The 25,732-nt window shown below is 53.2% G+C and overlaps 1 protein-coding gene across 1 annotated transcript in view; it reads right to left on the reverse strand.

Annotated features, from left to right (window-relative positions):
* Positions 1-25,449, reverse strand: part of KCNG2 (potassium voltage-gated channel modifier subfamily G member 2) — a 52,480-nt gene extending 27,031 nt beyond the window's left edge. Inside the window, exon 1 of the mRNA XM_027525578.1 lies at positions 25,365-25,449. The gene's annotated coding sequence lies outside the window, so the exon portion shown is untranslated. The remainder of the gene's footprint in view (positions 1-25,364) is intronic.
* Positions 25,450-25,732: the final 283 nt, after the last annotated feature.

Genomic DNA, 25,732 nt, shown 5'->3' on the forward strand with positions numbered 1-25,732 from the left:
GGGCCCCACGTCCTCCCGTGGGTGCATGTACTGATGGACTCCCAGGTGTTAGCACCTGCGCCTTTCGTGGGGATGTTCTCGGGCTCCGGGGTCCACCTGCCTGCCCAGCACAGGCCAAGCAGGAGTGAATGGTGAGGGAGGCTCCTGCCCTAGGAAGAGCAGGACAGGGTAGAGGGGAGCTCTCAGTGGGGACAGCACGCCCCAGAGACGGGCCACTGCAGAGCGCCTCCAGCCCGCCCACCGCTGTGGGCTTGGAGAGGGCTTTGTCTCCTCGCTTGAGAGTCAAGCTCAGTCAGGGAAGCATAGCAGGGGGCACTCAGGAGATGAAGTGCAGAGCCCCTTCCCACACTGCTTCTGCTGTCAGCCCCCAGGTCTGCGGGGAGGGGGCTGTGCTCACCCCCCCACCGAGGCCACTCTGGTCCTCAACTGGCCTGGTGCCCCTCCAGATGCTCACTTTCATTACAGCCGAAATGCTTCACCTCTGAGTTGACACCGGTTAACAAGAACGAACACATGAGACCAGCCACGTGACAATCGAAAAACGTGATCTAAATGAGAAATGCTTTTCTCCAATCAATCAACTAGCACATGACTGTGGCTGAGCTAGTTTCAACTAAAAATGCGTCCAACCTCCTGACAATAAGGAGGACACAGGTTAATATTTGGTGAGACACTGCATTGTTTTTCAATTCTTATTGTCCTATCGAGACAAACATCACATGAATTAGGATAAAAATCATCCATGTGTTAAGTACAAAGACCCAAAGGTAAAGAACTAATTTTAAATAAAACATGATTGTTAGGAAATTTCAGTCTTAAAGTACTATTAGAATCATTCCTATAATTTCTGTCCAATTGTTAACCTCCAATGTGTTCAACCATTTTTTTCCTGGAATGTATTTCTCTTCTATATGTCAAAGTTACACAAATTGCAAATTACACTTCTAAAGTGTATATATGAACAGAACCAAAAACACGCTAATTAGATCTATTTTTAGCCATGCTGTTGACAGAAAGATTGATGATTATTTTTCAGTTATGATTTATGATAACTTCATATGGTCTCCAAATCTATAAGGCATATAGAAATTTGATAACTAATAACTCTTATCCACAAAGCATGATGCATATAGCAGAACTGCATATCATTGCCCCAACGTTTTTTAAAAATTAAACTTTCAATTTTGAGACTGTAGAGATCCTTTTACCCAAATCATGCAGTGGTGGCATCTCGCAAACCTACAGGGTGCCACCTCGGACGCAGTCCAGACACGGAGCGTCCATCACACCAGGCCCCCAGCACCTCCATCCCTCCCAGCCCCACCCCAGCCTAACGTGGCCCCAGCGGTCCGTGCTATGTCCCAGTGCTCCCGTCATCCCAAGCAGGGTGTACGAGAGGACCCACGCTGGCAGGTAGCCTGTGAGGACCGGGTCTTTTCGCTCAGCGTAACTCTGAAGATTCGCCAGATTGTGGCTGGTGCAGCTGGCTCATTTCCAGGATTTGGCTATTAAGAGCAAAGCTGTTACAAACATTTCCATAAACGTCTCCCCATCATGTGGTTAAAAGCCCAGTGGAGCAAAAGTTTTTACTTTTTGATAAAGTCTAATTTACATTTTTTTCCTGACTGTGCTTTTGGTATCAAGAATAATGTGCTTGATCCAGCATCCCAAAGATATTCCAGTGTTGTTTTCCCAAAGTTAATAGTTTACATTTTACACTTAAGTCTGTGATGCACTTTGACATAATTTTTGTACAAGGTGTGACCCTCACAGGAAATGCATGTCAACCCCATTCTTGGAGGTGGGCATCCGCAAAGATTTTGAAAGCAAGCCATAAAATGTTTGTTAATCTTGTGATTTATAATAGAGTCATTTTAGATAAATTCCGCTTGCTCTGGAAACAAGCTACAGCAAAATAAAACCAATGTAATTTTTTCCTCTAGAAATGTTACCCCTTTTACATATTGAGTGTCTAATGCGTCTTCACGTTCTCAATACTCTGTATCTTCCACATTTTTTGTAAACTGTGTACAAGTATAAACATGTAAACAGTCAGATGTTTTGGGTACCCATTGACTCTGATTTCTAAACAAATGCTGTTTCTAAAATTATTCTTAGAATAGCAGCCACTGAAAATGCTTCTAGTCTCTCCAGGATGACTCAGAATTTTCATACATTCTACCCATGGTAGGCACATCCAGCTGGGAGTCCAGCAGCCTGGGGATGTACTATACTCACAGCTGAGAGGCTGCTGCACACCCGGTGTGGGTACCTGGAGCCCTCTGTTCAACCTCTGCCCTTCGGGAGTTTGAATTCAACAAGCCTCGATGGCAGCGAATCCACCTGTAAGCGTTTGTGAAGCTCCGATAGTGGTACTGAATAAAGAGGAAAGAAACGCCTGATCTGCTCAGAGAGTGGACGTGAGCACTCAGGGCAGCTCGTAGGTTCCTGAGGCCAGACGAGCTCTCTTCCTACGTGATCGCACCTCATCCCCCAGGACCGCTTCTCCCCAGAGCAGCTCACTTCTGATGGGAAGCAGGACAGGCCCCAGGTGAGCAGACAAGAGAAAGCAGAGCTCCCGTGTGAGAGCACATGTGTCGGTGGTCATCAAAGACGGGCTCCCCCGGGCAGACTTGGAAAGTGTGAGTACATAGTGACTGGACTGGAAACCTAAGTCAAGCCCTGAGTCTGTGGTGCATACACTCTACACGGCAACAGAGGAGGGAGGAGAGAAAGACCACGCACCACCACGGGGAAACAAGACGTCCGCAGGGTCCGGTGAGCGGGTGCGGACCATGTCCAGCCTTTGACCCTGTGGTCACACCTGGCACCCGGGTGGCAATGGAGGGCAGTGGTCAGTCTCAGCAGCATCCGGCTCTGCCCTGGGCAAGACGAGCTCCAGTCCGATGCCCAGACCCAGGTCCCTGCGTCCAGAGAAAACAGGAGGCCTGGGGTCTTCAGAGTCAAGGACAAGGAAAGGAACAGGTGGGAGGGACGTCACAGGAGGTGGAGTGAGAGGCTGCGAGACGTAACCACACGAAATGCATAGACCTTGGTTAGAGTCTACCAGAAAGCCTGCAAAACACAGCTTGGGGACAGCTGGGAAAACCTGAAATATTCGTTATTGCTAATTTTCTTAGGTGTTATAATGGAATTGGTTATGGAAGAGAATGGCCTTATTTTTAGGAGATGCACACTCAACTACTCAGGGATAACTGTCTTGGCTTCTGTAAACTACTTCCACATGGTTCATTCATCTCACATATATATGGATACACACACATATACACAAAATCTCATATATATATTATATATACACTTCCACACAGATGGCTAGGTTTTCACTGTACTACTCTTTGGACTTTAATGTATGTTTGAAAATTTTTACTTGAAAAGAGCGACAAAGAAGCAGCGCCCCCACCACCCAACCCAACAAAACACAATTCTGGTGATGTTCCTTTCCTCCCTACGTAGTAAGATGTAAAATAATGTACGACGTCCGTTTTTATTTATGGACCTACTAATAATGATTATGTTGTGTGACAGGTAATTTTATGTGTCAACTTGCCTGGGTCATGGGTGCCGCAGATATTTGTCAAATATGTTTCTGGGTGTTACCAGTAAGGTGTTTTTGAATGGGATTAACATTTAATCTGTAGAGTGAAGCCAACTGCCCTCCCAGACATGGGTGTCGTATATGAAGGTTTTTTGAGATAAAAGCCCCAGACGTGGGTGTCGTACGTGAAGGTGGTCAAGATAAAAGCCCACTAGGCAGCCAAGCCCGGCCGCCCCCTTAGCCTCCTCGGCCACACAAGGTGCCCCCCACTGCCCACGCTAGCTTCTTGGTGCTGCTGCTCCTGGCGTTTCTGTGCAGGTCGCTCACATCCTGACTGGGCAGAGGGTCACCCCACCTTCCCTTCCTGGGCTCTAGGACAGAGCCTGGCCCAGCCTCGGGCCCTGGAGCCCAGGCCGAGGACTCTGATCTGCCTTTGTGCTTTTCCTGGTCACGAGGTCACTCGGACCCAGCACACTGGTCGTGACCACGTGGACCACACGACGTGACGCACGTCGTTCGTTCACGTACACAGCATGCCTTGACCCCCTTGGCAATGGTCCGTCTGTGCACGTACACAGCATGCCTTGACCCCCTTGGCAATGGGCCGTCTGTGGGGAGTTCTGCGAAAGTTTGTTTCTTTTAAAGAACCAGTCCCAGATTTGGGTTTTTCTTCTAAAAACTTATAGTTACTAATTTCTCACTTTGCAAACATCACTCACACGTGGGCGTCGAAAGGAAAACAACTAGAGTCACAACGGAAGTTCCTAGCGACCGTAACATCACATCCAGCTGCACAGGAGAGACTTAGGCCCAGCGGCAAGGGGGCCTCCGTTCACTGTGAGGCTGAGACACAGAACAGCCCATCCCGGCCGCTGCAGGGGGAGTGAGGCCTCTGTCTTGCCCGCCGACAGCAGGTGCTGGCTGGCGGCAGGCGGGCAGGTGAGGGGGACGTCCCAGATCTTGGCAGGTCAGCATGTGTGGTGCTGAGGGGACGAGGCCAAGACGCTGTTTCTCTGAAAACAGTGCGTGACTTGTGCCAGGCGCTGTGGAGGTTGGGTTCCCACACGTAGGTGTGAAAGTCTCGGATGGAGCCAAAGCTGGGAACCTTGGTGCTGCTGCTCCGGCCAGCTCCTTGAAAGCTGCTGAAACCTCTCCAGATCTCAGGGTCCAGCTGGTGAATCAAGGGAGTGGATAAGATGATCCTAAGGCCTCCTCCAGACTCAAGGTTCATAAATAGCAGGTAAGAGTGGAGAATACAGAAGGCCTGGTCTCTTGGAAAAAAGCCAGAGAGAGCAGGAGGATGGAGGAGGAAATAAGCAGCAAGAGCTGAAGAGAAAAGAGACCTGGGCAGGGGGGACAGCTGGGGATAGGGGCACAGTTGGGGATGGGGGGACACCCGGGGGAAGGAGGGGACACCCGGGGTCAGGAGAGGACACCCAGGGAAAGGGGGGTTCACCTGGGTGCGGGGGGGACACCCGGGTCAGGTGGGGTCACCTGGGGGCAGGCAGGAAACCCAGGGACAGGTGGACGCAGTTCCACTAGGAAAATTAGCACTCTCGATCACCGGCTGACCCTTCATTCTGGGTTCTGGGACACAGCCTTTAAGAATAAAGGCCTCCCTGAGGTTTCCTCAATGACCCTGGTGCTCCTGGGGTGAGACGTCCTGAGGAGGATGAGGCTGGACCCTGGCACCCAGGGCACAGGACGGGAGGGCACAGCGCCACAGGCTCTGCAGGGCCCAAGCTCACCGTCTTGCCAGAAGTCCCCTCCCGCCCCAGAGCTCCTCACGGCTGTCTCTCTCTCTCCCCACACTCTGTCTGTCTCAGTCTCTCCTGCCCTCCTCCCCAGTGAGGCCTCACGCTCCAGGGGGGCTGTCCTGTGGGGACAGGCGTCCAAGTGGCCAGTCCATCTGGCCGGTTCTTGCCCCAAAGCTCTCTCCGCCTCTCGTTGGGCATGAACCTCTGAGGAAATCGTTGTTTTCTCAGGCCCCCTCATGTTGAGATTTCCTGGGCCATGGTTTAGTTCAACAACTCTGTTTTCCCCGTGGGAGGCGGGGCCGCATGCAGGACCCCTCACCTCCGGCTGGCTTCCCCGCATCGGGCTCATCCTTGGTTGGGGGGGGGTCCCCCGCCTCTGTTGGGGCTCCTCTGGCCCTGAGATGACAAGTCTCCCTCCTGCAGGCACTGCGTCTAGACCCTGGTCAGCCACGGGCTTCTTGGAGAGTCCAGGACACGTGACTCATCGCCTCACAGACACATGGTGGGTCTGGGGTCCTGAGTACTCTGAGGTTGGCTGTGGTCACAGGACCCCTGGGAAGAACCTGTATTTCAGGGGACGTTTATGTTTACTCCAAGCACCCACTTGGTCATTGTATTTTCCTCAAACACTGTTCTCACTCCAGTCTACACGGTGCTGGACGCTCTGAGGACAGGGTTTTGAGTGGAAACGTAGTAGCTTCTCAGAACCTGCTCCTTGCCTCAGCTCCTCTGTCTCCATCAGTGAACCAGACAGACAGCCATGGTGTCGCACGATAAACGTACAACTGTCACCGTTAGGCTCAAATGCGAGGCCCTGACCACGTCTCCCCTGCTTCAGGGGAGATTTCTTTCTTCATGGAGGCCAATCTGTGTCCCGTGTCCTCACCCCACCTCCCAGAGTATTCCCTATTCCAGCCCCCAGCCCCAGCTGTGGGGGTTCTTCGTAATCAGCAAATGAGCAACTCAGGGATGGACGCGCCCTCCAGCCCCAGGCAGCCCCCAGCACAGCCCACTCCTCGCCCTCCCTCCTGGACAAGGGTCTCCACGGTGCTCCATTGTCCCCCCCACCTCCCTGCACAGGGCGCCCTCCTGGACGAGGGTCTTCACAGTGCCCGCGGCCCCCTCACAGGGCGCCCTCCTGGACGAGGTCTCCACGGTGCTCCATCCCCCCTCACCCCACCCCGCACAGGGCGCCCTCCTGGACGAGGTCTCCACGGTGCTCCATCCCCCCTCACCCCACCCCGCACATGGCGCCCTCCTGGACGAGGTCTCCACGGTGCTCCATCCCCCCTCACCCCACCCCGCACAGGGCGCCCTCCTGGACGAGGGTCTCCACGGTGCTCCATCCCCCCCTCACCCCACCCCGCACACGGCGCCCTCCTGGACGAGGGTCTTCACAGTGCCCGCAGCCCCCGCACAGGGTGCCCTCCTGGACGAGGTCTCCACGGTGCTCCATCCCCCATCCACTTCACGGGGCTCCCAGGGGACCAACAGCACGTCCCTCTAGCGCCCTCCCCTCTCTGGCCCACCTGGGGCTCCTCTGCTCCCCCACCAGCTCCCCCAAAGGCCTGATACACTCCTGGATGTCTCCGAGCTGCCCCAGAGCCTGGGAGTTACTGGGGCTTAGGCCACTGCCCACCCAGCTCAGGGCCCTGCTGACCCCATGTGAGCCCCGCAGCCCCTCCAAGAACAATTGTCTCCGAGGCGGCTTGGGCCCCCTCACCCTCGGCCGAGTTCGCGTCCCTAGACTTGGAGCATGAACCTCCTCTTGGATTTAAGGACGTCTCCCGGTGACTGAGCGCCTACGGGTTAGAAAAAGCAATTATGTTCCAGAACGATCATAACTGCTAAGTCTGTTTCAATGTACAGGTTGAGGACTATAATTAGCACATCTGTATGCAAACGTCTGCTGCATCAGTTTTCTCTGAAATCTCTGTTCACATGGTGCTTCTGCTCCTGCACCCAGAGGAGCGAGGCTGCCCTAGAGCCTGGGCTCTGCGAGAGGCTTCGGAGCTGCCAGGGCCTAGGGGGGCGGCTCACGGCCGACAGTTGGACTGTCGTCCAACAGTGTGGACAGGCGTCACTGGGGGGCTTCCACTGGAGTGTGTCCCTCTGCAGCGTCTTGCAAATCCCCCCAGAGCGTCTCTTGGGGACAGGGGACAGACCCTCAATGTGTCAGGGGCCCCACACTTGGGCCCCCAGTCATCTTGTCCCCCAAGTCAGCTTCTAAGCCTACACAATAGAAGCTCTCTGATGCCTAAGAAAGACGGAGAAGTTACAGAGCCACTGTCCAGAGCTCATCCCCCGCCCCTCTGGACGGGGCCCCACGGGGCTTCCTGAGCTAAGAGGCCGAGGCTCTGGTCCAGCCTGGCCCTGGATGCTGACCTTGGAGCACACCTTGGTACGGGACAGAGTGACAGACACTTCAGCGAACGGAAAGGGGAAGGAGTCACGGCCACCACCTCTCCCGCCCTCTGCCGTCTCTGGTGGGGTGGTGGGGGCGGGTGTTGTGTGGACCAGCGTGTCCCCTCCTGAGACAAAGGGCTGCAGCCTGAGGGCACAGGGCTGGCCGAGACCCGCCCGCAGACCCTCTGTGCTCCGGGGCCTGAAGTGCGGGTCCCTGGGCTGGTCCCCAGGAGGCCTGAGGCCCCCCTGCCTCCCTGTGAAGACCAAGAGACCCCCGTGACCTGGGGAGGGCAGCAGCCTCCTCGTGGCCTGGACTCCCTTAGCTCCCTGAGCAGGAAACGGACAGTTTCCAGATCACTGAATTTTTACTTTACAGTCAGGACAGTTCTTAATTGGTAATTTCTTTCTTAAATCAATTTTATTAAGCAAGTGATGAATCATTCCCACACTGTCTGCTGCAGAATGTGATGTACATAAGCCGCTTCCATGCGACCCCCGTGGCACTGCGGGTCCCAGCCGGCTGTTGCCACGGGGACACAGGGACAAGGGGGACCCTGGCTCCAGGGACGAGGAGGAGGCCTGCCCAAGCTCTGCCAACGGCCAGACCCAGGTCGGAAGGAAAGCAGGAAGGGCTGGAAGAGGACAAACCAGCCTGAGAAGCCGTGGGAAGCAGCTCTGACGGCTGTGGGGCGACAGATTGACTGACTGACTGACTGACTGAAATATGAGCGGAGTCTGTCAAGTCGGCAAATTCTCACAGGCTGAAAACATCCTTCTGAAGTGTCAGCAACTCGAGAGGCAAAGCAAGCCTGGAGAGACGTGCCACCTCAGAGACAGAGGAGAAACACGACCCAGACGTGGGCCTGAGAGGCTGGGCGTCAGGGGGTTGGGGGTGGGGAGCCGCTGGACTGGCTGCAGCTTGGTCCCCCTGCAGGACAGGGTTCATTTCACGGAGCTTTCTGTTAAGATCTTAACATGAGGGGAAGCTGGGGGCAGATACAGGAAAAGTCTGTGCTAATTTTGCAGCTTTTCCATAAGTTTAAAATAGTTCAAATAAAAAGTTTCTTTATATTTAACTTTTTCCATTTCAACCCTGAGGCACTGGAACGAAAAACACCTTGGATCTGAATTTGATGAGTTTCAGTGACGCCTTCACACCCCTCTCCCCAAATATTAGCTCTAGGATTTCGTCAAAGGCAAAAGCTGCTGGCATGCTCAGACCACTTCTATCTCTGTGTGTGTTAATCGCTTAGTCGTGTCTGACTCTGCAACTTTATGGACTGTAGCCTGCCAGGTTCCTCTGTCCATGCAATTCTCCAGGCAAGAATACCAGAGTGGGTTGCCATTCCCTTCTCCAGGGGATCTTCCTGACTCAGGGATCGAACCCATATCTCCTGCATTGCAAGCAGATTCTTTACCATTGCCTTCTCCGTTTGAACCACCAGTATGACACAAAAAACATACACAACAAAATTTAAAAATAGATCAATTGGACTTGATTAAAATTAGACTTCTGTGCATTGAAAAACTATCAACAGATAGAAAAAACAATCCACAGAACAGGAAGAAATATTTGCAAATCATATACCTGATCAGAATTTAGTATCAAGAAGATACAAAGACCTCCTACAGCTAAATAAAAAGAGAAACAACTCAGCTTAAAAATGGGATAAAGACTTGAATAGACATTTCTCCAAAGAAGACAAACAGCCAACAAGCACCTGAAAAGATGCCCCACAGCACTGGTGTCTCGGGAAACACAATCAAACCACAGTCCTGCCCAGCATCCCTCCAGAGGCTTCTCCGATGCTTGCTGTCCTGTGGGCATTCAGCCTTCTCTGCTGGCCTCCTCATGTGGCCGCACCCCCTCACCGGCCTCGGAGTCAAGGGGATCCGACCATGCCTCTCCTCTGCCAGCACTGTGACTTCTGGGCTCTTCTTATTTTTCTCCTCTCATCTCTTGATTTGCAGATGCCTCAGTTTTTCATTGAACTTCCCTGGTGACTCAGTGGTAAAGCATCTGTCTGCCAGTGCAGGAGACACAGGTTCGATCCCTGGGTCAGGAAGATCCCCTGGAGGAGGAAATGGCAACCCACTCCAGTATTCTTGCCTGAGAAATCCCATGGACAGAGGAGCCTGGCGGGCTACAGACCATGGGGTGGCAAAGAGTCAAACACAACTTAGCAACTGAACAACAAGTTTCATTCTGGCTTCCCCAGTGGCTCAGCAGTAAAAGAATTCACGTGCAATGCAGGAGACACGGCAGGAACCTTGGGTTCGATCCTTGGGTCAAGAAGATTCCCTAGAGAAGGAAATGGCAACCCACTCCAATATTCTTGCCTGGAGAATCCCATGGACAGAGGAGCCTGGCGGGTTATGGTTCATGGGGTAGCAAAGAGGCTAAGCAACTAAACAACAAATGAAAACCCAACAATTTCTCATTCAACACACGTGTTCACCGAGCTGCTAGCCCAGCCAGGCAACAGGCTAGACCCTGGGCTCTGAGGGGCTGGACTGAGGGTCACCGGGATCCTGGCAGCCTGGTCAGACCTCGGGCTGCCGGACACCCAGCTCTGCCACCCGGGGCAGGTCACCCTGGCTCCAGGACGAGGTTCTGCCTGGGGCACTGGGGCCCCTGCAGGTCTGGGCTGGGCCAGCACCGCGGGTCTCCAGGGCGACGCCGCAGTTGCTCTGACAGCAGCTCCACAGGCTCCGTAATTACGACCTCTGAGGAGACGCCTTGGCAGCCCCTAAGTGATGGGGGGGAGCTGTGACTTCAGCAAACAGCATTTTTAGAAGCAATGCTGCTTCCTGTTGGTCGGTGGGAAGCCTTCTCCCCTTCTCCTTTTATCCACAGGTCAAAATAAGTAAAAACACATCCTGTTCCTGCAGAGTCTCAGGGCCCCCTGCCATGTGAGTCCCCGAGGCCCCCTTCAAAGGGGCACAGCTGTGCGGCTCCTGCAGGGACCAGGCGTGAGTCAGTGACGGGAGACCCTTCCTGGGAAGCACCTGTGTCAGCTACACTCTCCTCCGGGAGGCTGGTCCCTCAGAGGCAGGGTGTGTCTCAGCCACGGTCCTGCCTCGCTGGACAGGCTCGCTGGGGCAGGGCTGGACCAGCAGTGGAGGGGCTCCATCCGTGAAGCCGGGAGGACTCCAGGCAGAAGCAGTGGGAGGTTTGGCAGCAGGCCCCGGGTGGGAAGCTGGGGGGTCGGTGGCGGGGCAGAGCCTGCAAGGGCTGCTGGTGTCGTCCCTGCTGCCCAGCTGGGCTGATGAAAGACGATCCCACAGACAAGGTGTCTCGCTTCCCGATTTCATCACTCACCACGGGAGTCCCGTGGGCGTCTCGTAGTTACTGGTTTGGACTCGGCGCTCTCAAGGCTGTGGCCCAGTTCAATCCCTGGTTGGGGACCTGAGATTGCACAAGCCACACAGCACAGCCAGAAAAATAAAATGAAATAAGAAGACCTTACAAAACTGTAGCAAACAAAAGTGTCACTGGCATAAAGATGGCTTTATGACCAATGGAATGGAACTGAGAGCCAGGAAATAAACCCTCAAATACATGGGTAAATGGTGCCAAGACCATTCAAGGTGGAAAACCATCTTTTCAACAGATGGTGTTGGGAAAACTGCGTATCTGTATGCAAAAAAGGAAGCGGGATCCTTCTACCCTTACATAGGATACAGGATACAAGCTTAGATCCTATATCTTACACTATATAAAAAAAATTAACTCAAAACAGATCAAAGACTTAAACATATGAGCTAAAGCCACAAAACTCTTAGAAGAAAAAATAGGACCAAAGTTTCATGACACTGGATTTGGTAGTGATTTCTTGGATATGACACCAAGTATGTGCTGAGTCCCTCAGTCATGTCCGACTCTTTGCAACCCCATGGACTGTAGCCCACCAGGATCCTCTGTCCATGAGGATTCTCCAGGCAAGAATACTGGAGTGGGTTACCACACAGGGTGGTAACCTCAAGGGGATTTTCCCAATCTAAGTATTGAACCCAGGCCTCCCATATTACAGGCGGATTCTTTACCATCTGAGCCACTCGGGAAGTCCAAGAATACTGGAGTGAGTAGCCTATCCCTTCTCCAGGGGATCTTCCTGGCCCAGAAATCGAACTGGGGTCTCCTGCACTGCAGGCGGATTCGTAACCAGCTGAGCTACAAAAGCAGAAGTAAAATAAGGAAAAGTAGATTAACTGGATTTTATCAACATTAAATAATTGTGTTCATGAAAGAACACTATCCACAGAGTGGAAAGATAGCCCACAGATCAGAATATAAGGAGAAAATATTTTCAAGTCATATCAAGGATTGGTATCTAGAACACATGGAGAAGTCCTGAAACTCAAAAACAACAACAACAACAAAACGATTTTAAAAATGGACAAAGGGCTTGAATAGATATTTCTCAAAAAAAAAAAAATCTAAGCACGTGAAATGATGCTCTAATAACACTGGTCATTAGAGAAATGAAAATCAAAACCACAATAAGATACCACTTCACATCCATTAGGGTGGCTATTATAAAGAAAAACAAACAGAAAAAGAGGATTGGTGAAGATGTAGAGAAATTTGAACACTTGGGCAGTGGTTGCTGTTGTTCAGTCGCTAAGTTGTGCCCGACTCTTTGTGACCCCATGGACTGCAGCCCACCAGGCTTCCCTGTCCTTCACCATCTCCCTGAGTTTGCTCAAACTCACGTCCATGAGTCAGTGATGCCATCCAACCATCTCGTCCTCTGTTCCCTTGGAGGTGGGAATATAGAATGGTACGGTCACTATGGAGAACAGTATGGTGGTCCCGCAAAAAATTAAGGACAGAATCACCGTGTGGTCCAGTGATTCCAGCCTGTGTGTTCACCCAGAACTGAAAGCACCCGCGCTCACACCAGTGAAAGTGGGAGCGACCCGAGTGTCCCCGAAGAGTGGGCGGGTCAGCGACACGTGTGAAAGACACGGGGAACGTTATGTGTCATAGAAAGGGAAGAAGTTCCGACACACGCCGCAGCGTGGGTCCGCCTTGAGAACACCGAGCTGAGTGAGAGAAGCCAGCCACAAAAGGGCACATGCCGTGTGAAGTCCCTGGAGGAGTCAAGTTCACAGACAGGAAGCAGGGTGGGCGGGGTTGGGGAGGGGAGCGAGGGCCTCATCAGGACAGAGTTTCAGCAGGAAAATGAGAAAGTTCTGGAGACGGAGGATGGGGGTGTGGGTAGGAACTCAGATGCTTCTGATGCCACTAAGCTGCACACTTAAAAATGGTTAAAATGGTAACTTCTATGTTATGTATTGTCGATTTACTTGCTAAGTCGTGTCCGACTCTTTGTGACCCTATGGACTGTAGCCCACCAGGCTCCTGTGTCTGTGGGTTCTCTAGGCAAGAATGCAGAAGTGGGTTGCCCTGCCCTTGTCCGGGGGATCTTCCCGACCCAAGGATCGAACCTGCACCTCTTAATGTCTCCTGCGTTGGCAGGCATGCTCTTTACTACTGAGCCACTAGGGAAGCCACATATTATGCATAGTTTATTGCAATTAAAGAAAACAACAACTCTCCAAAACCACGCAGCTGCTTAGACCTTATTGCTGATCAGTTTTCAGATTACAGGGATCGCGAAGAAAGCACTGTTTTTATGTCTGAAACAGGAAACTTGGGTCCCTTAAGGAACTCGGCCTCTGCCTGGTGCACTTTCCTCCCGGCACACGCAGTGGCTCCTCAGGGCTCCCATTTCTGTTCTTTCCTCTCGGCTACAATGTCCCTCTCAGAAAGCCATTGAGAGGGTACAGAGCAGACCGTGCAGAGCTCGCACTAGACTAGACATGCACTAGGCTTGCTGGAAACACCCGCTGTGTTTTGTGTTGTGAGTTCAGAAGCAGAGACTCTGTGGCTTCTCAGAAACTGACAGCTGCACACCCCCAGGGGCTCCTCCTGCCTGCCCTCCTGGGGCATCACAAGTGTGCGGCCTCCGGGGCACGGGGATGCTCCCTCAGGCCATGGCTGGCGGCTCTGGGTTCTCCCCAGAGGAGGCAGGACAGGCTGCAGTCTGACCCAGACTGAGCGTCACGGAGGCGATTCTGCAAGGACCGGCCTGCAAGGGTCTCAGCTCCAGCCCCGGGCCCCCTCCTCGGCATGCCCCTGTGACCCCCTCCTTCCACTCCCGGCTGCGTCCCCTCCGCAGGTCACAGTCCTGCCCCAGAGAGGCCAGCTCAGGGGTGCATGGTGGGCGGGCAGGCTCAGGCCCCTGCCCAGGACCAAGCTTTAGCCTGCTGGATCAGCCACCGATGGACACGTCAGCCACTTCTCCACGGTCCCTGACATCTAAGCAGTGACAAGACCACACATGCCCTACTCTTTTGAAATTATTCAGGATAAACAATAAAGGAACCACAGAAACCGGAGGCCTCTTGTCCGCTCCCTGAGCCGGGTTTTTCCAGCTCTGCAGGGACCGTACCCAGGGCCCCGCACATCGTTAGCACCTGCTGCCCAGCCCAGAAACCCCGCCAGGAGGGGCTTGTGGGCTTCTCCTCAAGCCGGTGGCCCAGGGCCAGGCCTGCCCCCAAGAGCCGTGTGACGTTCGCCCGTCGGCCTGCTGGCCGCCTCCCCATTTCTCTGCCAAGACGGCCAAAGAGATGGGATCACGGAGAGGAGCTGGTGCAGTGGCGGGTGGAGCACGGCTGTCACCTGAGTGCAGGCCAGACGTGACCATTTCTATGATGACAATACACACGTGCGTGCCGCGGGGCTGGAGGCAGGGCCAGGGCCCGAGGTGCACAGGCATCCGAGCCGGTCCAGGTCCGCGGGGCTCGTGTGGGGCTCGGTGGACCGGGAGGGCCTGCCATGGCTATCGAGTTGGGATGAATTGGTGTCATTTAATTTATCTACACCTTGACGTTAACAGTGAGAGTTCCAAAAATAAACAGTTGTGCCACTTACTTCAGGAACACTTCTCTTCAGGTCAAATAGTTTCCTAACTTACGAATGCACAACGTGCTGTCAGAGGGTGGGAGAGCTGGCCGGGTGTGATGAGGAGCAGAGAGGGTTGGCCAGGCCCAGGGCGGGGAAGCCGTGCCCCTGGGGGCCTCTCCTGCAGGTTCCGCCCCGCGGGTTCTGTCGGTGCCTTCAGATGGCGGTCCAAGCGCCCCGGGGCGGGAAAGAGAACGAGGACCCACTCACGTTCCTGCCTGGACCGGCAGCCAAGTAGGGCCAAGTCTTCCCGGGGGCGAGAAGGGGCAAGCAGCCTGCTGTGGGTGGCAGGAGGGGGCAGGCAGGGCAGGGGTCAGGGAGCGCCCTCAGCCACCCCCAGGGGCACTCATGGTGCCAGACCCCACCTGGGGTACATGACCCCCTGAGTGTCCCAGGGTCCTAAGGAGGTTTTCACGGGAAGATGTAAGTGCACGTGGTTGCCAGCAGCCTGGGTCACCAGAGGACACGCCCCAAGCCCTGGCTCCGCCCGATGGTCCGCACTCAGCTCTCTCACTCCTCCCACTCATGCGGTCAAGCTGCTTTGACGCGACTAGAGGATCAACTTAGCCCCAAAGGGCCCTCTGTTATCCCGCTAAGGTCCAGCTCCCAGCACTGTGCCCTGTCCATTCTGCTAGTGCCTAGGTGTCCCTGGCCAGCTGCCGATGCGGAGGAGGTGGTTGTGAAGGTGTGGGAGGAGGCTTCCCACATGGACGCAACACTTCCCTCTGAGTCATAAGAGGATATGTGTTGATGTTTCTCATTCTTCTCTACATCAGTTTGCATAAATGAGTCTTGGAGGTTCATCTTCATGAAAAATAATGTTCCGATTCTAAAACTAAGCCATGGGAAAAGTGGAAAATCTGACAGTATAATAGAATAGAAGAACCTTTAATGCAACCAACCACTGACGACCATCACAGACTGGGGGCTTCCCACCCCTTTACATATTCTAACAGGTTGGCTGAATTCATACTCCAGCTGGGGCACCAGGGGGTGGGTGGGGAGGGCGAAGGACAGATGGACACCTGCAGGACGAACGTCCACAGCAGGGGGCAAGGAGGTCCCCAGGGCAGCCCTCGAGTTCAGGGGTCCTGAGTCTCCTTAGTTCCCTCTTCTCCATCTCTGCGAATTCGACAGAAGTCTGAGAAGTCTCACACAAAGAGGTCCGGCTGGCTGTGTGGGGTCACTGGGCCCCAAGGCCTTAAGGAAATGCCCATGTTTTCGCTAAATCCTGGTTTTCTCGCTGGTGCTGGGAATCCAGTGGAAATATGACCTTGGCTACTCTTAGGTGCCAGTGGAGCTGCCCGTAAGAGCATCCCTCAGCACTTCCCCACAACCGGACACTATTCTAACATTAATTCAGTTAGACACTTGCACGAATGCTGCAGAGAACACCCTTTTGCATTTTAAAGTCACTTTCTCTGGAAAGCCTTCCCTACCCCCAATGTAAATATATTTTACAGTATATTACTAACATAAAGATAAATTTTCATTGTAAAAAGTGTTTTTACTCAGCAAATGCCCTGGAGATCCATTCAAAGTTCTGGGTGTACCAAAAGCTCACTCCTCTTTTATTGCAAGTAGTACTTCATGGCATGGATGGACCACAGTTAACCACTCACCCACAGAAAGAATCTGGGTTGTGTCCAGTTTTTGACTGTTGTAAACAGAACTGCTATAAACAGTCATGTACAGGTTTTTATGTGAGCATAAACTGTCATTTCTCTGGGATAAATGCCCAGGAGTACAAGCATTGGGTCACACTGCAATTGCATCGCTCATTTCATAAGAAACTGCCAAACTAATTTCCATAGTGATTGTTCCATTTTACATCCCCATCAGCGGCACATAAGAGCACTTCTCCACATCCCTGTCGGCGCTTGGTGTCTCTTTTTTATTTTCATCACTTTGATAAGTGTGTAGTGATATCTTTTTGTGCTTTTGATTTGCATTTCTCTGATGGCTAACGATGTTGAACATCTTTTCATGTGCTTATTTACCATCTGTATATCCTCTTTGGTGAAATATCTGTTCATATATTTTGCTCATTTTTAATTGCATATTTTTGGTTTTATTGCTGTTGCTGCTGTTGTTGTTTTTGGCAATTGAGTTTTGAGAATTCTTCATATATTACAGATTTGGGTTCTTTACTGGATGTGTGGTTTGCAAATATTGTGTCCCACTCTGTAGCTTTTCCTTTAATGCTCTGAAAAGGGTTTCTGAAAAAGCGATTTTTCATTCTGATGAGATTCAGTCTATCAAGTGTACCTTTTATGGAACATGCTTTTGGCGTCAAGTCTATGAACTCTTTGCATGTGTATGCTCAGTCACTCAGTCATGTCCTACTCTTTGTGAACTCTTGGACTGCAGCCCACCAGGCTCCTCTGTCCATGGAGTTCTCCAGGCAAAAATACTGGAGTGGATTCCATATCCTACTCTAGGGGATCCCAAACCCAGATGATTCTGTTTTTTTTTTTTTCCTAAAAGTCTTACAGTTTTACATTAAAGTCTGTAGTCCATTTCTGAGTTAATTTTTTGAACATTTATTTCATTAAAAGTATAGCTATTTACAATGTGTTTGAGTTAATTTGTATATAAGGTGTGAGGTTACAGATGAATTCTTCTTTTCTCCTAGGATGAGCGATTAAACAGCCACTTGTTGAAAAGGCTACGCTTCCTCCAGTAAACTGGTTTTGTATCTTTGTTGACAGGCAATTAGGTGTGCCCACGAGGGCACCACTGGGTTCTGAGCTCCATCTTCTGCCCTCTGCCCGCATCACAGGGTCTCATCACTGCAGCCACACAGACAGCATTAAAGCTGGGCAGAGTCCTCATCCACTCTGCCCTTCTCGACTGTTCCAGCTATGTTAGAGCCTGTGCCTTCCTATATGAATTCTGGAATAAGCTGTGATTTTATATCTGGTCTGTTGATACAGTGAATTATACTGACTGATTTTTTAATTTTAAACCACACTTGCATACCCGGATTAGATCTCACTTGGCCCAGTAACTTCATGCATCACTAGATTCAATGTGCTAATATTTTGTTTAGGATTTTCTGTCTAAGTTCATGAATGATATGGATCTGTAGTTTTCTTCTAATGCAGTCTTCAGGTAATATTAATCTCAAAGTGATTTGGAATGTCTGGTAGAATTTTCTAGTGAAACCCCCAGGACCTGGAGATTTCTTTTTTAAGGAGTTCTTAAAGAATTAATACAATTTACAAAGTTATATTACTGATATAATATCATACGTAGACAGCTTTCCTTTTTTCTCATGTAAGCATTTCAGGGCCATGAACTTTCCTCAGCACTGCTTTGGCTTCATTCCACTTCTTTTCTTTTCTTTTCCTTTCAGTTCTCTATATTTTAAAATTTCCTTTGAGACTTCTTTGACATATTAATTTTCTATGTGTGTTATTTAATTGCCAAGCACTTACAATTGCTTTTATGCTCTGCTCCTTGAATCTGTAGGTTTGTATTTTTTGCTGTTTCGAGAGGTTTTCAGGCATTCTTTATTCAAATCTTCTCAGCCTCACCCCCTTTTTTCTCTCCTCTGAGACCTGATAGTACAAATGTTGGCATTTCTGCTCTTTTCACACAGGTGCCTACGAATCTGTTCCTTTTCTTTTTTCCAGTCTTTCTTTTCTCTCTGTTGTTGAGACTGGGCAGTTCCGATTAATCTCAGATTCACCGGTTTTACCCTCTGTTATTGACCCCGGGCAGCACGTGCTCTGTTCGGTTAGTTGGGTTTTCTTTGGCTGCGTGGCCGTGGGGTCTCAGCTATCTGACCAGGGGTCACACCCAGCCCCCTGCACTGGGAGACGGACCACCAGGGATGCAAGGTTTTTTCCATTCAATCAATGCATTGTCCAGTTCCATAACTTCATTTGTGTATTTTTTATAACTTGAACTTCTTTGCTGAAATTTTCTTTTTTTGTTGTTGTTGTTTGTTTCAGGAAAACCCATAATTGCTCGGTGAAGCATTTTTACAAAGCCAGCTTTAAAAGACTGGTCAGATAATTATCATCTCAGCATTTACTGATGGTCTTTCTCAGTCAGGTTTTGATATTTCTTGTTCTTGGTATGATGAGTGATTTTTTTTTTTTTTTTGGTATCAGACACTTTTGCAACTTGAATCCAGTTGTTCCAGCTCCATTTGTTGAAAAGACTATTCTTTCCCCTAAGATCATGGCATCTGGTCCCATCACTTCATGGCAAATAGATGGGGAAACAATGGAAACAGTGACAGACTTTATTTTGGGGGGCTCCAAAATCACTGCAGATGGTGACTGCAGCTATTAAATTAAAAGATGCTTGCTCCTTGGAAGAAAAGTTATGACCAAACTAGACAGCATATTAAAAAGTAGAGACATTACTTTGCCAACAAAGGTCCGTCTAGTCAAGGCTATGGTTTTTACAGTAGTTATGTATGGATGTGAGAGTTGGACTATAAAGAAAGCTGAGCACCGAAGAACTGATGGTTTTGAACTGCGGTGTTGGAGAAGACTCTTGAGAGTCCCTTGGACTGCAAGGAGACGCAACCAGCCCATCCTAAAGGAAATCCGTCCTGGATATTCATTGGAAGGACTGGTGCTGAAGCTGAAACTCCAATACTTTGGCCACCTGATGTGAAGAACTGACTCATTGGAAAAGCCCCTGATGCTGGGAAAGATTGAAGGCAGGAGGAGAAGGGGGTGACAGAGGATGAGATGGTTGGATAGTATCACCGACTCTATGGACATGAGTTTGAGTAAACTCCGAGAGTTGGTGATGGAGAGGGAGACCTGGAGTGTTGAAGTCCAGGGGATCGCAAAGAGTCTGACGCAACTGAGCGACTGAACTGAACTGATTCTTTCCCCACTGAATGGCCTCGGCTCTGCTGTTGACAATCAATCTCCCCCAGATTTGGAGGTTCATCTCTCCCCAACTCTATCCCATTGATCTGTATGTGTTTGCTGTATCTGGAAACACGAGGCCTCACCTTTCCACCTGTTCCTCCGGGGCAGAGAGGGCTTCTTTTTGGTCATGTTCCCTTTGGTGCGAAATAATCTCCCAGGAAAGGACACTGCCCTGGTGGGCACAGTGGGCCCCTCGCCTCCTGACGGCCTGTCTGCAGGCAGCCCTGCTCAGAGCACACACCAGGCGCCTCTACGCCCGGGACCAGGCCTGGGCTCAGCCACTGGCAGGCAGGCAGGTGTTTCCTGGAGTGAGGAGCCCCTCAGAGCCTCTTACTCGACAAGCACCCCCGCCAGATGTAAGTTTCTTGTTAAAGCAACATATCACAATTCCTGGAGACAAAAATTCACCTTGTTCATTGTGTGTGCTGCCCAGCTCACCTCTGCATTTTGAGACAGTTGTGCCTGACTCTTTGTGGCCCCACGGACTGTAGCCCACCAGGCTCCTCTGCCCATGCAATTCTCCAGGCAAGAATACTGAAGTGGGTTGCCATTCCTTTCTCCAGGGGATCTTCCCCACCCAGAGATCAAATACGGGTCTCTTGCATTGCAGGCAGATTCTTTACCACTGAGTCACCTGGGAAGCCTCTATTTCTAATTGGTTAAGTATTAAAGAAGACAATGATACATATTTCCTAAGTTTCCTCATGGAAAAATGTCTTTTTTTCCCTCTTTTGGTGGGAAAAAAAAATCAAGGAAATTTGTTCACAGTCAGAAATGTCATTTTCTTGAAGTAACTGTGAACCAGCTCCAGAAAGGGGCCTTATAGCTTCACAATCGAATATCAGAGGCTACGGAGAAAGGCCATTCCTTCTAATGACTAAATAGCTAATCTACATAATGTGCATAAATTTTTAATGCATTTTATTTTACCAAAGCATTTCACTCCATTGCATTAATTGCTGTGATGTTAAATAAAACATTTGGGTTTAAAACTTGTCATGCACTTTTCCCCGTGTTAAGCTACATGCCTCCTCGACCCCCCAGAAGGAAGGGAACCCTCTTCCTGGCTGTCACCAGAACCAGGTTTGACCCTGTTCAGGGAGATGACGTGTATCTGCTTGTCCTGCGGGCACACGGTGACTCTGCCCTGAGCCCCGACAGAGCTGGGGGGCTCTGGGGTGGGTGAGGCTGGCAGGCCTGCACTTAGCAAGCAGGAGGGTCTGAGCCGGTGTAGCCCCTGTGCCGGGCCAGGCCCTCTGCACCCGGCAGACCGTCTGGTGCTCCACTGGGAGCCTGGCTCCAGCCGCCACTCCTGTCTGAGCTCAGATAGGAGGAGGTCTGGCCTCCAGACGCACAGGACGGGCAGGACTTTCCATGATTTTGAACCTGTTTAGCATCATGACCCAGAATACAGAGAACTGCACCTGGAATATGTGCGAAGCTGGTACTTTCTGTCCTCCTGCTACAAACACACCAGCACAGTCCACACAGCAGTTCCGCTGTCCCAGTGATAGGCACCTCCCCAACCCCCAGACACTTGCTGGTGTGGGAGGGGTGAAGGCACATGGAGACCCCTGGCTGGGGCATGGAGGCCCCTGGAAGCCACGCCACCCAGAGGCAGGCCCTCCATCCACATACCCTCCCCGCGTCCTGCTGGGGCTAGGTGGCCAGGTCCGTGAGAACTGAGTCAGGAACATGGAGATCAGAGCCTCGCCCACCGGAAAAAGGCTATTCCTTTACAAAAATAAATTTGCCTCTTCAAGCTAGAATTTAGTCAGAAGCACTGCGCCACTCAGAGCAGCCTGAGGGTCTCTGGGCCCCAGAACCCCAGCCTCGGCTTTCATGTGCCCAGCACTCTGAGTCTAATCTAAGATTTAAACTTCATTGTTTAAATATCCGACAAGGTTAAAAATATCCAGGAAGGTCATTAAATTCCGGGAACTACAGCCCAGGGCTCTGGCCACCGGAGCTTGTCTGCTTCCTCCCTGAGCCGACTTGTCCAGGGAGGCGGCACAGAGCTGAGGACAGGGCCAGGGACAGGGCGGGTGTGCCCGGGAGGGCAGGTGCAGAGGGGAGTGAGGGGCCGACTGCTACATCGAGAGGCCGAGGGCCAGTGCGCGGGGCACAGAGCAGTGGCCCAACCTGGCCCCGCCCCCTTGGGGGCGGTGTGGGTATCTGGGGCCAGGGGACCATCTTCCCCTCCATGTCCAGTTTGCTCTTACTGTCTTAGCTCCATGGATTTAAAAAGCAACGTAAAGGTCTTCTGTACTATTTATACATGACATTTCAATTTGCCTTCTTTCTAAACAGACAATCAAATTAAAATATTGGGAGTTTCATTTTGAGTGAATGCATTACTGACTCTGCTTTACGACACAGGTTCCTCCTCTGAAAATCAGAGAGCTGGCACAGTTCAGAGCAGCCTTCTGGTCTGACACGGGAGGAATCAGAAAATATAAAACAGCAGCAGCTGAACTATTTGCCCACGTCTCAGAGCCAAGGAGGCCCAGTCCGCCCGCGCCTGCCCTCCCAGCCACACACACCCGCGCCTCCCTGCATGCATCAATGGCATGAGGCGCCAAGTACTGGCTATACCTCGCAGGTGCCCGCAGGTGCCTCGCAGAGTGGGGAGCCGGCCTCTGTCTTGTCTGCTTCAGCTGAGAAGGGCTGAAGCTCTCAGAAGAGTTGCTGGGTGGTGAAACAGACACAGCTGTTTCTTCGATGCCCATGCAGGACCCCTTTCCACTGTGAAGGGCACACCGGTCACCCACTGCCAGGCCAGGCGGGACTGGAGCCTGCGCCCTGACCAGCTCGACAGTGAGGATGCAGGTCCCAGGGCCAGGGCCCTCCGTGGAGCCGTGGGCGTGGGGCGCCTCCACTCAGCCCTGAGTTGGGGACACCCCGTTCAGCCTGACCCTGAGGGACCCTGCAGGCAGTGGGGACTCTGTGGCTCTGTCCTAAGACGTCCCTATTCCTCATGAATGGCCCACGAGGACACGGTGCTTAGATGATCAGGCACACGTGACCGCTCTCCTTGAACCCCCACAGAGCCCACCAGCCCATCTGCCAGGCTCCCCAGTGTCCCCTCCCGGCTCATGTGACCCCCCCCCACCCCCCGGCACCGTGTGCACACATCTTGAGCTGCCTCGCTTGCTCCCCTTCACCCCCGCCCGCACATCCCCGCTGAGGGAGAGGCTGAGAATCCAACTGCCCAACCCCCTCCTGGTGCCTGGATGGAAGAGCAGGGGGCAGAAGGGGGGCTGCCCACACCCCAGATGCGAAACCCTCCAGGGACACAGACCCGGCCTGCTTTTGCCAGGGCAAACCCCAGCATTTTACCACTTCCTCCCAACCCATGTGTTCCGCACGACCTATTAATCATGGCACATACACCTGTAATTATGATAATGCAGCTCCCAGCCATACCCTGGGTAGAAACTCTTAATTAAACTCAAACAATGAATCAACCCGCACATATTTTCTAAGCATCTGGCCTGCGCAGGCCTCGGTGCCAGCCAAGAACTTGCTTCCCTCCTTTTTCCCCCTGCCTACAAAAACATCCAATGTTTTTTTTTTCTTAGATTATGGAAATCTCAAGGTATTAAAAAAAAAGACTTTTGCAAAGTGGAAGTACACAAATTATAAGTCTAAAAGGGTCGGAACACCTGGGCGCTGGCCTTGGGAAGGGTTGTTCTCCCAGCCTGTGCCCAGGGAAGTACAGGTGCACCCAACCTCCATTGGCGGCGTAACCTTTGGTGAATGTGTGGCTGGTCAGCAACGGGGATCCAGAGCAAGTGGACTCCAGCCCCCAGTGGGCCACAGCGCTCCCCCGAGCCAGTGTAAGAGAGCCCAGAGCAAGTCTATCCGCTGACTGCCTGGGGACTACCGGTGTAGGGGAGCCTTTGGAGGTCGCGTGCACCGCACAAACCTAGAGGTGGGGGTGGGGCAAGGAGCACACCCTCTTCTGCTTGAACCCATCTGGGCTTGTGGGGTCCACCGTGGATTTCTCAGCAAGGAAAGAGAGGAAGACCTTGGGGGTTCTCCTAACCGACCCCCTTAGCAGCTGCCCCAGAGCAGAGGGGTGAACCAGCTGCCACTGCCGCCCCTTGGAGGCCACCTCCCAGAGGGGTCACTGCCACACGCACCAACAGGGTCAAAACCCACTTCCAACAGCCAGTGGCTCCAAACCTTGGCTTTGAGTGCAGGGCTGAGGAAACCAGGTCTTTGCAGGCCAAGAAGAGAAGGAGAAGGGGCAGCCCACAGGGAACGCCAAAGGTGAGGAGAGTCTGCCCGGGCACAAACTCAGCTCGGGGCTGGAATCTCGGACGAGGGGACAAAGGTAACAGGAGGGGCCACAACCCATTATCAGAGTCTTATCCTGAGAGTCAGAAACTCATTATCAGAGTCTTATCCTGAAACTGAATCTACTGGAGCAAGGGGGGCTGGGAGGGGACTCCCTGGGTCACCTGAAACCTTGCGAGGGCAAATCCCCCCACGCCCCGGGACACTGCAGGGTCCCGGGAGACTGGAGGCTGGGGAGAGCATTCGAGGCACTGAGAGAACCCTGGCTCGCTCTTCTAGACGCACCCCGCCCCCCCTCCACCGTCATCCCTGCTGAAGCCCAGGACCCCTGGGCAACCGCCTCTATGCGGACCCGGGCCTTCCTGCACTCCCAGCCCCGGCGCCAACCTGGGCTCAGCGGGGGAGTGTGGGAGCCTCCCTGGCTCGGCTCCGGAGGGCTCAGGGGCGCTTGGGCTCCTAATTAAAGAATTCAAGACTGCCGGAGAGGGGCTCCCTCTCTGGGATTCAGGTCTGCGTCCGGCTCCGGCTCCGGCTCCTGGCCGGGCAGGAGAAGGCAAGGCCATGAGTGTGTGTGTGTACGTGTGTGTGTGTAAGACTACATCTGCGCGCATCGCTGTGTATACGGGGGCGACGTTCCCCTCTGCAGGGCAGGGGCGGCAGGAAGGGGCGAGGAAAGAGCACCCACGCGCCAAGGGCTGCATCCCGCGCCCTCTGCGCGGAACCGGGTGCGCCCACAACCAGCCAGCACGGGCGCCTGGGGGATCCCCGGTCATCTCGCTCGCTTTGTCGCCCATCCCTCCTCTCACCTGAGCTCTTGCAGATCCTACACGGACAGACGGGGCGGCAGCTGCAACCAGACCCCGGCCACGGCCGCCCGGACCTCCATGGAAGCGCACTAAGCTGCCCGAGCCCGTGCGCGCCTGGGGCCGGACGCCAGCCCGGCTGGGGACTCGGAGCCGAGCAGGGGGCTGGGGGCGGCACCCAGTCCGGCACCACCCTCGGCTCCGGGGGCCGCGGGTAGGGGGAGGGGAGCTTACATGTCCCTCCCGGACTCTTCTTTGCCCCCACCCGTCTGCGCAGCCGAGTGGAGACTCCGAGCGCCGGACTGTGGCCCCCTTGCCCTGCTCCGGCCCGGACGCTCGAAGGTAGACGCCCGCGCTCCTCCAGCCCCAGCTCCTGCATCGGGATCTTACGGTGTAGACCCCTTGTCCCCGCTGCGGCCCCGAGAGACTCCAGTGTAGACCTCTCTCTCCCGCCGCGTCAGCCTCCTGTCTCCTCTCCCCTCGGGACCCTCCTCTGTAGACCCTCTGCGTCCCGGTCTCTGCCCCGGAACCCCGTGTAGAAGCCCCGAGCCCTCCCGCCCCCGCTCTTGCATCGGATCCTCTGTGTGGACCCTGCACCCTCGTCCCCAACCCGGCCCCGGGACCCTCGGGTGCGGATTCAGGGCCCCACCGCGCACGCAACTTCACCTCGGGGCCCGACTCGGCTGGCTGCCTCTCCGCTCGCCCGGCCGGCGGCCTCCTTCGGGCGGAGCGCGGCGTCTCTAGAGCCCGCTGCCCGCGGAGTCCGGCACCGCCCCGCGCGCCGCCCCCGGCCCGGCCCGGCCCTGGCGATCCGCCGGCTGCGGTGGCGTGGCGCCCCCTCGCGCCCGGCCGCGGGTCCCCAAGGCGAGCGGACCCCCGGTCTGTCCGGCCGGGAGCCAGGAGCCCAGGGCCGTGTTCCCCCAGGAGGAACTCTCGGGGGCATAGAAGGCGCGGACCCCTCTCTGCGCACTGCGCCCACCGACGCGATAGGCACACGCGCCCACCCTCAAGCACGGTGGCGGCTCCAGAGGCAC

This window comes from Bos indicus x Bos taurus, chromosome 24 (assembly GCF_003369695.1).
Source record: "Bos indicus x Bos taurus breed Angus x Brahman F1 hybrid chromosome 24, Bos_hybrid_MaternalHap_v2.0, whole genome shotgun sequence".
Lineage (NCBI taxonomy): Eukaryota > Metazoa > Chordata > Mammalia > Artiodactyla > Bovidae > Bos > Bos indicus x Bos taurus.